This window comes from Topomyia yanbarensis, chromosome 2, assembly GCF_030247195.1.
Source record: "Topomyia yanbarensis strain Yona2022 chromosome 2, ASM3024719v1, whole genome shotgun sequence".
In the NCBI taxonomy this organism is placed as follows: Eukaryota; Metazoa; Arthropoda; class Insecta; order Diptera; family Culicidae; genus Topomyia; species Topomyia yanbarensis.
Window position 1 is genome coordinate 105,268,713 of NC_080671.1, and position 10,408 is coordinate 105,279,120.

Genomic DNA, 10,408 nt, shown 5'->3' on the forward strand with positions numbered 1-10,408 from the left:
AAATAATCGCATTGTGAGAAACTACGCGCTGCTGTGGTTTTTGCTAGGTATTTTAGCAACCAGTATAAACTGCTTCAAATGCTACAGAATGTCTTACGGATAGTGTTGCATTTGAAATAGCCCCCTAATTGCCAGCAGTTCCGATTATAGCCAGCAGCCAGATTGAATGGAGTTGAATGTCGTCCATCCAGATCACAATTTACGTTTCACCGGATTTGAGAGTTCAATCTGTCGAACCGTATCTAGATCACCGGCTTTGGCTGCTTCCAAGAGTTAGCACTCTAGATCGATTGTGTCTGAAGGCGGATCTTGAAAATTTTTCAGCTCATTTTCTGTAGCAAACTGGGCGGCCCTGCAGAGATACAATGCTGGGTATCGATGTTGTACGATAGTAACAGTCGACAGGCTTGAATATTATCTTCTCTAGTTCATCGATTTAGCGTTGTTTGATGGAGTCCATCGAGCGCATCCACCTTGGCATCGCGACGAAGCAGCACGTCCATTATCTTGTAGTGTGAGTTATCAGCTGCAATGTGCAACAGTGTTAGGAAGTCTTTAATTTGCTCGTTCAACTGAGCACTTTTACGAAATTTCGAGAACTTGTTTTCGCTTCGGGTACATTGAGTGGGGTACTGCATGTAATGGTATGTCACCACTGTACGGGTGTACAGCTTTGAGTTCGGTTGAGGTTCTTTTTCAGTCGCTGAATATCAACCTAACAAGCATCCAACACACAGTGCTTCTTCCCGGTCAAACCACTCGGAAGCCTAAATGGAGTCAGTATGGATTCCAGCGCAAATGCAACAACCGATTCCGAATCCGGCCGGAATCGATTGTTGCATTTGAATTGGAAACCATACTGACTCCATTCAGAAATCCGAACCGGTTGAGGAATGGGTTTAACTGTGTTGTATTTATCTGAAAATTTGCGTTTGGAATTCAAAATATTACCATATTTTATAGCTTAAACTTCTACTCACATGTAATTTTTTCCTACAGTTCCCGTTCAGTTCGGTTACTTCGAGATACTAAAGGAATCAAAGAATTGTAACCGGCAGCCAGATGAAGTGGGGTGGATTCGCGCCACACGACCGTTCACATTCAGTGGTGTCTAGCAATTTTCAATTTCGTCCGAGTTCTCCGCGTCTAGCAACTGAATCTTTTTCCGGAAGTGCTTTTTGATTGATCTGCAAATCATCATGCTTCGATCACTGTCCACTAGGTTGATGGTGATTCCGTTCTGTTAAAGAAGTGGGAAGAAATACAATCTATAGGATCACAAGAATGAGTCATACTTACCGAATCTACCAGTGCGTCTAATTCGATGTAGATACGTTTCGCAATCGGCTCGTCCCTGCTGATCCATCGGCAGGTCGAAGTTGACGACAATGGTCACCTGTTCGACGTCGATACCTAAGACGAAAGAATCTCTCCGTAACCTGGTGCTGTAGCCAGAATCAAGTGGTGGAACTTACCCCTGGACAAAACGTTCGTTATAATCTGTACCTTCTCTAGTCCGGTTCGGAATCGATCCAGAGCGTCCAACCGTTGCTCCACCGTTAGATCACCGGACAGTACCGCTACCGAGTGATCATCCTGGGACATTCTGCCGGTCAACCAACCGGCCGTTTTGCGTACCTGTTTCGATCGATTAACAGTTCTGAAAATAAGTTTACTTAGAGTTTACAACTGTCCTATACATCATATGACAGAAAATGATCGCTTGTCCGACGGTAATCACACAATTTCTCGTCCTGGTTGCGGAGCTTGACGTAGTACTGTTTGATGTTATCGAGTAATTCTTGCTCCCGCGCCTGCCGAATCGGATTGGGTACGATGTACTCGGCAAACTCCATCACCTCGCGCTCGTACGTGGCCAAATAGAACACCGACCATAACACCCGCCTCGTCCAGTACAAAAAGGGAAAACTAGGTCGTATGTCCTGGACTTTATACCCCAGTCCATTAGCTTGCCGGGTGTTCCGGTGATATGATTAGTCAGCTTCGCCCCTTTGACGGTCTCCTCACCGCGAACGGCGTAAGGAAGTTTGATTTCCGGACAAAACTTTGCCATTTTGGCAGCTACTTCCCCCTTCTGAATTGCCAGCTCATACGTGGGGAAAGGCAAATCACCTGCAGATAGTTTTTTAACTGATGGACTCAACTGAGCATTGCCAGCACGAAGGCAGCGGTTTTTCCTATTCCCGACTGACTCTGGGCGATTATATTCCGTGGCGGACCGGCCAACAGAGTAGGTAGAGCCATCTCCTGAATCTTGGAAGGGGCGTTGAAACCCATCGCATAGACTCTCTGTAGTAATTCCTGCTTCATGTGCAAAGCTTCGAAAGTTTTAACCAACCAATCGGCGAAGAAGAATCCTTCCGCTGCACCTCCAGATCCAGCTTTGATTCTATTAGACCTTAGCGAACATCTTTCATTAGCAAACTTGCATCCGCCGGGCTAAAAGATTAGTCATGGATAATTTTAAAGCTGATACAGAATATTTCGGGAGAAAATTTAGAATAGGACGTAAGCAACAATGAGATTCTCTTTGGGGTCTTTCTCTTCTGTTTATTACTCGGTCGTTTCAATATTTAGTACTCAACTCTTTGTATAATATTTTAGTAAAAACCTAGGATAGGATCCGCCAGCTGGCTTCTTCTTATATTTTACTAATCCCTGTTGAAAACGACATACCCCCACTCGACCAATGTTGCCAAAATATTTGTTTTGTTTCGGTCGTATATTTCATCTGATTAAAATATTCTATATTATGTACCAATTTCATGGAAAAATCAAAGATTTAGTCGCATTTAAACGATCATAACGTTTTTTTCCATCGGAATACAGCAAAACAAAATAATATATATTCGTTTTTGAACATTACGAAAAATATCTTCACGCCTCTTCATTTTTGTAAGTTGCTTTCTGAGTCAAGCAACCTCTGTCACAAGAATAATTTTCTCTGTTCGGATTTATTTTAAATATTCTAAAACTACTTTTCTGCAAGGTTTAATTTTTGTTTTGGAGGAATGTATAGGTTTTTACATGTGATTGTTTCGGAGAAAACAGCAGTAGAAAATACACTCTCCTATTTACACCGATGATCGATTCAGTTGAAAACTGTACAATTCAACTGTATCGATAATACCAAAGGAAGAACAAGAAGCGACTTCCGGGATAACTTTCTCCCTGTTTGCTCAGTACTTCCAATTTACTCGGTACTGGAACAAAGACAATTTTTACATGATGTTCAAAATATTTTCATACTTACGCTACACAGCCTGTTGATTTCGAAAAGAGGCATTTCCGCATTACTCCGCACACAGAACAGAATCCACGATAACCGCGCTACCGGATCTCTCGGGAATTTCAGTTCTGGATAATATGTTTGATTTCGTCTGCCAAATAATGCCTGCACTTCATAATTACAGACGGATGTTATAGAAAGAAAGCGGTATCTCGAGAAAACAAAAAAATCAACACGGTTAACAATCGTCGTTTTATGTTTGATATCACAATATGACAACACTTCCAAGCAACCCTTTGGTACTTTTAGTTTCCAAGCCGAAGGTTTGCCTATGTCACTTTCGTCCAATCACGAGCTGGTTCAGAATTGGTTCAAAAACAGAAGACAGAGCTGGCGGATCCTATCCTAGGTAAAAACCATCGGCTATGTACTGGAAAATTAGTGCAAAGTGTTATAGTGACGTCATAATAATCGAAAGAGAAAGTAAACAAAGAGAGGCTCTCAATGTTCCTTATGTCCTAATCAAAATTTTCTGCGGATTTCGACTTACTTGAATGCCTCTGCATCTTCCGCGGAGGAAGCTGTTTCTCTTGCAGCTTGTTTTTCTTCAGGAGCTGCTAGAGTCAGTAGCTACCGAACTCCAAACATCAGGTGCAGCTTTGGTTCTACTGTCGGTGGACTAGGTTTTTCCGCATTCTCTTTCTCTGGACTGCCAGCCGCCGGCTCTGAATCCTTATCCTTGGTGATATGTACTCAGTTCGCTAACATTTTTGTATTAAAAATAAAAATTCAAATCCCAATGATCGCTTCAAAAATAGGTTATAACAAAACAACACTTACCGAGTGCAGAAATTTCTTGATCCGTCGTCTTTTTGACCCAGTTATCGGCAGCGCTTGCCATCGTTTCGATCGGGTATTAAAATTCAATAGCAAGGTACAAAGTATGGGAAATCTTCCTGAATCAGCACGGGTACTGTCCCTTGTCCGAGTTCGCGTTTGATTCTTGCAGCAAACAAAACAGAATATTTTCTTTCCTAGCTGTTACGGATGTTGGTTGCTAGGGTATGCAAATAAACATTAAGAAAATTGAGACAGTGTTGCGCGAGAAATTCATATTTTATCATTACCGAGGGGTCGCTCAATGTACTGGTAACTGGCGATTAATTTCGGGAACACTTTTTTTTCGGAATTTTTCATGAAGTGTCGGGTCGTGTCGTTGACAGTATATTAGGTAATCACTGTGGTATCGTACCAAATAAGCTAGCCATGACTTTAGTGCCAGAGTAGTGTAATACTTGTTACGAGATAGACGTAAAATATATTGTGCTTACACAGAAGCTAATAGATCAAGTGCTAGTAATCTTCAGTTTCGAAATCCTGTTACTACATTGGCGACGAGGAGAAAATGTGAGTACATGCATTATATGTGGAAAATTTTCATTTGGGGACATTGATCGTCTCCAAAATTCCACGCACCATTCAAATCGAGTTCAATACGGTAGCTACGCCACCCGGAATTTTCAAGCGTGCAAAGTTTCAAACGAAATACTTCCATGGCAACCGCGAAACTACAAACTTCCATGGTTTGCTATATATTTCTGAACAGCCGTTAAGAAAAAAAACGTGTTTGTTATGATTGAGTTCGACATACTAATGTACGGTGAAATCATTAACGGTGGTATTGTGGTGTTATGTGTTATTCGGTGGGTTGTTCCGACTACGAATTATCCTGCTACAGATGATCATGTTATCTGTACACAAGAGACAGAAAACGATAACTTAAATGCAGTTGGTTTCAGGTATGTATGTATAAGATTCATGTTAACATTTGGAATTAATGATATGAAATAAAAAAATGCGTGTGAAAACTGATTTTTATTCACAATTGAAGAACTGTTCGCTAAAAAAATATACATAAGAAAAATTGTAAGGCGGAATCGCCATACTTTATCAAGTGGAAAGCGGGTTCGCCACGGTACAACTATTAGGTGAAAATGAGTCACCAAGTTACATGAAGTACGAAAGGCGGGTTCGCCACAGTATGTGAAATTGGGTTAGCCACAAATGTGTAAATTGAAGAAGGCGGGTTCGCCACACAAATTCCATTGAGAAGGTCAGTTCGCCAAAATGATAAATAAGATAGGCGGGTTCGCCGATGTGCTATAAGAAGGTTACTTCGCTACAATATGAAAACTGAGGAAGGCGGGTTCGCCAAAATGTTAAAACCGAGAAAGGCGGGATCGCCAACATTAAGAAGGCGGGTTCGTCATGCAAAATAATTTGATAAGGCGGTATCGTCATATTTTATTGCGGATTGGCTATAGCTTGACAGAAAAAAATGAATGGTGCGTGAATTAATCCCTTTCAAGTTTTTATTTGGCATGAAATATTTATGAACTTGTTTTGTTTTTTCTGCATTTGGTTCAATGAAATAATAGGGCTGGTGGAGAAATTCGGATTAAACAGTTTTTAACTTCAATAGAGTCATCCCAATTGCCCTTGGCATGGGCCAAATGGAAACGCGATTTGGAATGTTACTTTGAGTCTGAGAAAATTGAATCTCAGCACGACAAACGGTCGAAATTGTTGTACCTAGGAGGTTCTGATCAACGGGATATATATGATAATTTACCAGAGGTTGAAAATGTAGCGCACGTTCTGAGGGACCTACCGTATTTCGATGTCGCAATTACCAAACTTGACGCTCATTTTGAGCCGTACCGTAGACGCACTTACGAACGTCATTTGTTCCGCCAAATTACTCAGAAACCATCTGAGCGTTTTTCTGATTTTGTACTGCGGTTGAGGACCCAAGTTAAAAGATGCGAATATGATAAGCCTGATGAGATGATCTTAGAACAAATAGTTGAGAAGTGTTCTTCTAGCAAGCTGAGACAAAAGATGATATGAGCGAGATATGCCATTGAGTGAAGTAGAAGGTTTGGGTGTAAGTCTTGAAGAGAGCGAACGGAAGCTAAAGGAATTTGGAAATTTGTATGATGCTCCAATCAGTAATGTATCGAATTGGAAGGCAGATGGCAATAAAGGGAAACCAAAACTTCAATCAGGTATTTCTAAAGATGTACGACCATTTCACCATCCAGTTGGTCGTTTCTCGATACCGGTCCACAGAATGAATAAGCGGTCCGACCCGGTATGTTTTGCTTGTGGTAAACGAGGTCACGTCAAAGGAGCTGACATATGTCCGGCACGAGCTGCTACGTGTTTGAAGTGTAGAGGACCAGGGCATTTCGCTAGACAATGTCTAAAACGTGCGAACAATGAAGTTAGAGCAGAAGCAGCACCAAAACGTATTCGAGCTATTCATGAGGATGTTGAACAGGAAAATGATGAAAAATACATTTTCTATGCGATGGGAAAGAACACATTTTTGTTCAAAGTCGGTGGCATAAATATACCGATGATCATTGATTCGGGAGCAGCGGCCAACATCATTAGTCAGAAAACGTGGAATCATATGAAACAAATGAAAGTTTCTGTTTGGGATATGTCTACTGAGGCGGACAGAAACTTCACGTGCTATGCATCAAACGTACCCATGGAGATAACGGGGACGTTTACGGCAACAGTAGAAGGCGGAGGAAAAAAAATTGATGCCAAGTTCTATGTCGCCAAGGATGGCCAACAGTGCCTTTTGGGAGAACAGACGGCTAAATCGCTGCAGGTTTTGAAGGATTCGACGTTGGAAATGTTTCCCAAACATCTCATGAGTTTCCGAAAATTAAAGGAGTCACTGTAGAAATTCCAATTAATGAATCTATCCAGCCTGTTCAACAAGCATTCCGACGTGCTCCATACGCTCTAGAAGACAAAGTAAACGAGAAACTTGAAACATTGCTTGTACAAGGAATCATAGAACGGGTTTCACCAATGGTTCCGGTTTTAAAGGAGTCAGGCGATATTCGACTGTGCATTGACATGCGTCGAGCAAATCAGGCTGTAATACGGGAGATACATCCACTTCCTTTAGTAGACGAATTACTCGGATCGGTAAATGGTGCTACGACTTTTTCTAAAGTGGACATCAAAGATGCGTATCACCAATTGGAAATTTCGGAAGGATCTCGTCCCATTACCACATTCATTACAAAAAGCGGCTTGTTCAGGTAATTCAGAGGAATGATTTTTAACATTTGCATTTAATTAAATATTAAGCATTTAGATGGAAAACTGAATTCAAATAAAATACAGAGAATAAAAAAATATATATATTTCAAATATTTTTATTTTCATGACAAGATTGTACTCAGATATAAAAGGCTAATGTTTGGTGTGAGCTGTGCCCCAAAGATTTTCCAGAAAACGATGGAGACGATTCTGGCGGGTCTAGAAGGGATCATAGTGTATCTGGATGACGTAGTTGTGTTTGGATCTTCAAAACAGGAACACGATAATCGATTACAAACCCTCCTCAAGCGTTTGGAGGAATACGGAGTTTTATTGAATCATCAGAAATGCATATATGGAGTAAGCGAGTTGGAATTTTTGGGTCACGTCTTGAGTAAAAAAGGAGTAAGTCCCACATAAAGTCGCATGAAAGCTATACAAAGTTTTAGGGAACCGAGGACAGTCGCTGAATTAAGAAGTTTTCTTGGCCTTATTACCTACGTCGGTCGCTTCATTCCACATCTCGCTTCGAAAACGGCACCTCTACGATCTCTTCTTCGAACTGGTTCGGTGTTTAAATGGCAAAATCAACAACATAGGGCTTTTGAATCAATCAAGGAGGCAGTTAGCGATATTAGCTATTTAGGATTTTTTGATAAGAAAGATAAAACTAAGCTGATTGTTGATGCAAGTCCTGAAGGGTTAGGAGCTGTTCTGCTACAAGTAAATCAGGACGGACAACACAGAATTATAGCTTTTGCAAGTAAAGCACTTACTGAATTAGAACAGAAATATTTTCAAACCGAACGTGAGGCTTTAGCCATAGTGTGGGGTGTAGAGAGGTTCAGCTTATACTTGCTGGGAACCAAATTTCAACTTATAACTGACTGTAAGGCCCTGAAATTCTTATTCAATGCTCGATCTAGACCGTGCCCAAGGATTGAACGTTGGGTATTGCGAATTCAATCATTCAATTATGAAATTATTTACGAACCTGGAGCAACGAATCTGGCAGATGCGCTATCCCGGCTATCTGTCGCAACAGCTAAACCATTCGACAAATCAGCGGAATCCTACATTCATCAACTAGTTGATTTTGCAGTTCCTGAAGCTGTGACTCTGGACAAAGTTACCGCAGAAACAAAGGAGGACGCGACGTTGCAAGATGTAATAAGAGCCTTACCGACTGGCTGCTGGACAGAGACGACTAAAGGTTTCAATTGTTTCAAAACAGAATTACACGCAGCCAAAGGGGTGTTAATGAGAGACGATCGCCTAGTTATTCCCGAGAAACTACGTCAACAAGTGCTAACCTGTGCTCATGAAGGCCATCCGGGAATGAGTGTTATGAAACGTCGTCTTAGACAAAAAGTTTGGTGGCCAAAGATGGACGAACAGGTGGAAAAGTTCGTAAAGAGCTGCGGTTCATGTACGCTAGTTTCCGCTATCAGTCCTCCTGAACCAATGCTCAGGACCAAGATGCCAGACAAGCCCTGGTCAGATGCAGCGATTGATTTCTTGGGACCATTACCATCAGGACATTATCTTCTTGTTTTAGTAGATTATTTTAGTCGATTCACTGAAGTAATCATAATGAAACAAACAACTACAGACCTTACTGTGCAAGCTCTGTTCGAGACATTTAGTCGTTTTGGGGTGCCCGAAACCTTACGATCTGATAATGGACCACAGTTCATAAGTGAACCATTAAAAGCATTTTGCCAGGAGTTCGGTATAGAGCATCAGAAGACAATACCATATTGGCCACAGGCCAATGGTTAAGTGGAACGCATGAATAACACCATTCTAAAACGTCTCCGTATAAGCCAGAGGGAGAATCGTTCAAAGTGGAAATGGGATTTACGAAGCTTCTTGCTGATGTACAACTCGACGCCACATTCGACATCAGGTATTGCGCCATCGGCTCTTATGTTTGGCAGAGTATTGCGAGATAAATTGCCAAGTGTCCACAGTCGATTAGGACGTTTAACGGAAGCTATCCAAGATCAAGATTGGAACAGCTGGAGTGACAGACATCCGAAGGCAGGCAAGATCAAGCGATCTTGTAGAAGGTGATATTGTGGTGGCTAAACGCATTGTTAAGGAGAACAAGCTATCCAGCAATTACGCGCCTGAGAAGTTTGAAATCGTGAAAAGGAATGGTTCAGATATGGAAATTCGCTCAAAAGTCACGGGGAAAATATATCGTAGAAACGTTTGTCACCTTAAACGTATACATCTAGATACGAAACTACCTACAGAGGAATCATCAACGGATACTTCACAAATCAATAAATCAGATGTAGTACAGTATAACCCTATTACGGACAACCAAACCTCAAGACCATCTTTAGGCAGGAACATCGGTGATAATGTTGAAATTCGAAAAAGTCGACGAGAAGTGAAACGACCAGAGCATCTAAAGAATTATGTTTCAAGTATTTTAAAATAGATACTAAGTAAGGGGGGAGTGTGGTATCGTACCAAATAAGCTAGCCATGACTTTAGTGCCAGAGTAGTGTAATACTTGTTACGAGATAGACGTAAAATATATTGTGCTTACACAGAAGCTAATAGATCAAGTGCTAGTAATCTTCAGTTCCGAAATCCTGTTACTACAATCACCACCAAACTATAGGAAGAATCAACGGTGAAATTGGTATTGCACACCAAAACTTACCACAATCTGACTTTCATTAAGACTTTAGGTCAGAGATCTTGTTCCACTATACTTACACACGATTCCACAGTTTCCCACATTCGTTGACTAAATGAAGTTCACTAGACAAACAAAATACAAGCGAGAACATTTCAGCCGCCAGAAAATTTGACTAAGTATTGAAATTACCTTTAAATCGCATTTGTTCCTAGGGCACAGGTGATTTGAGTCAAACTCTTTTAATCGCCTGACCATGTTTGTCCGCATGTTTTTGACCGGCTGTGTGCAAAATAATGAGCAACTTTCGTATATTATCACCATATGAGCAACCCTGCCTCGCAACCCACTTTTATGCGCTGGTGTGTGTGCGA

The 10,408-nt window shown here is 41.2% G+C and overlaps 1 pseudogene; it reads right to left on the reverse strand.

The window, feature by feature from the left end:
- Positions 1-2,438, reverse strand: LOC131679084 (DEAD-box helicase Dbp80-like; annotated as a pseudogene).
- Between the last annotated feature and the right edge of the window lie 7,970 nt (positions 2,439-10,408).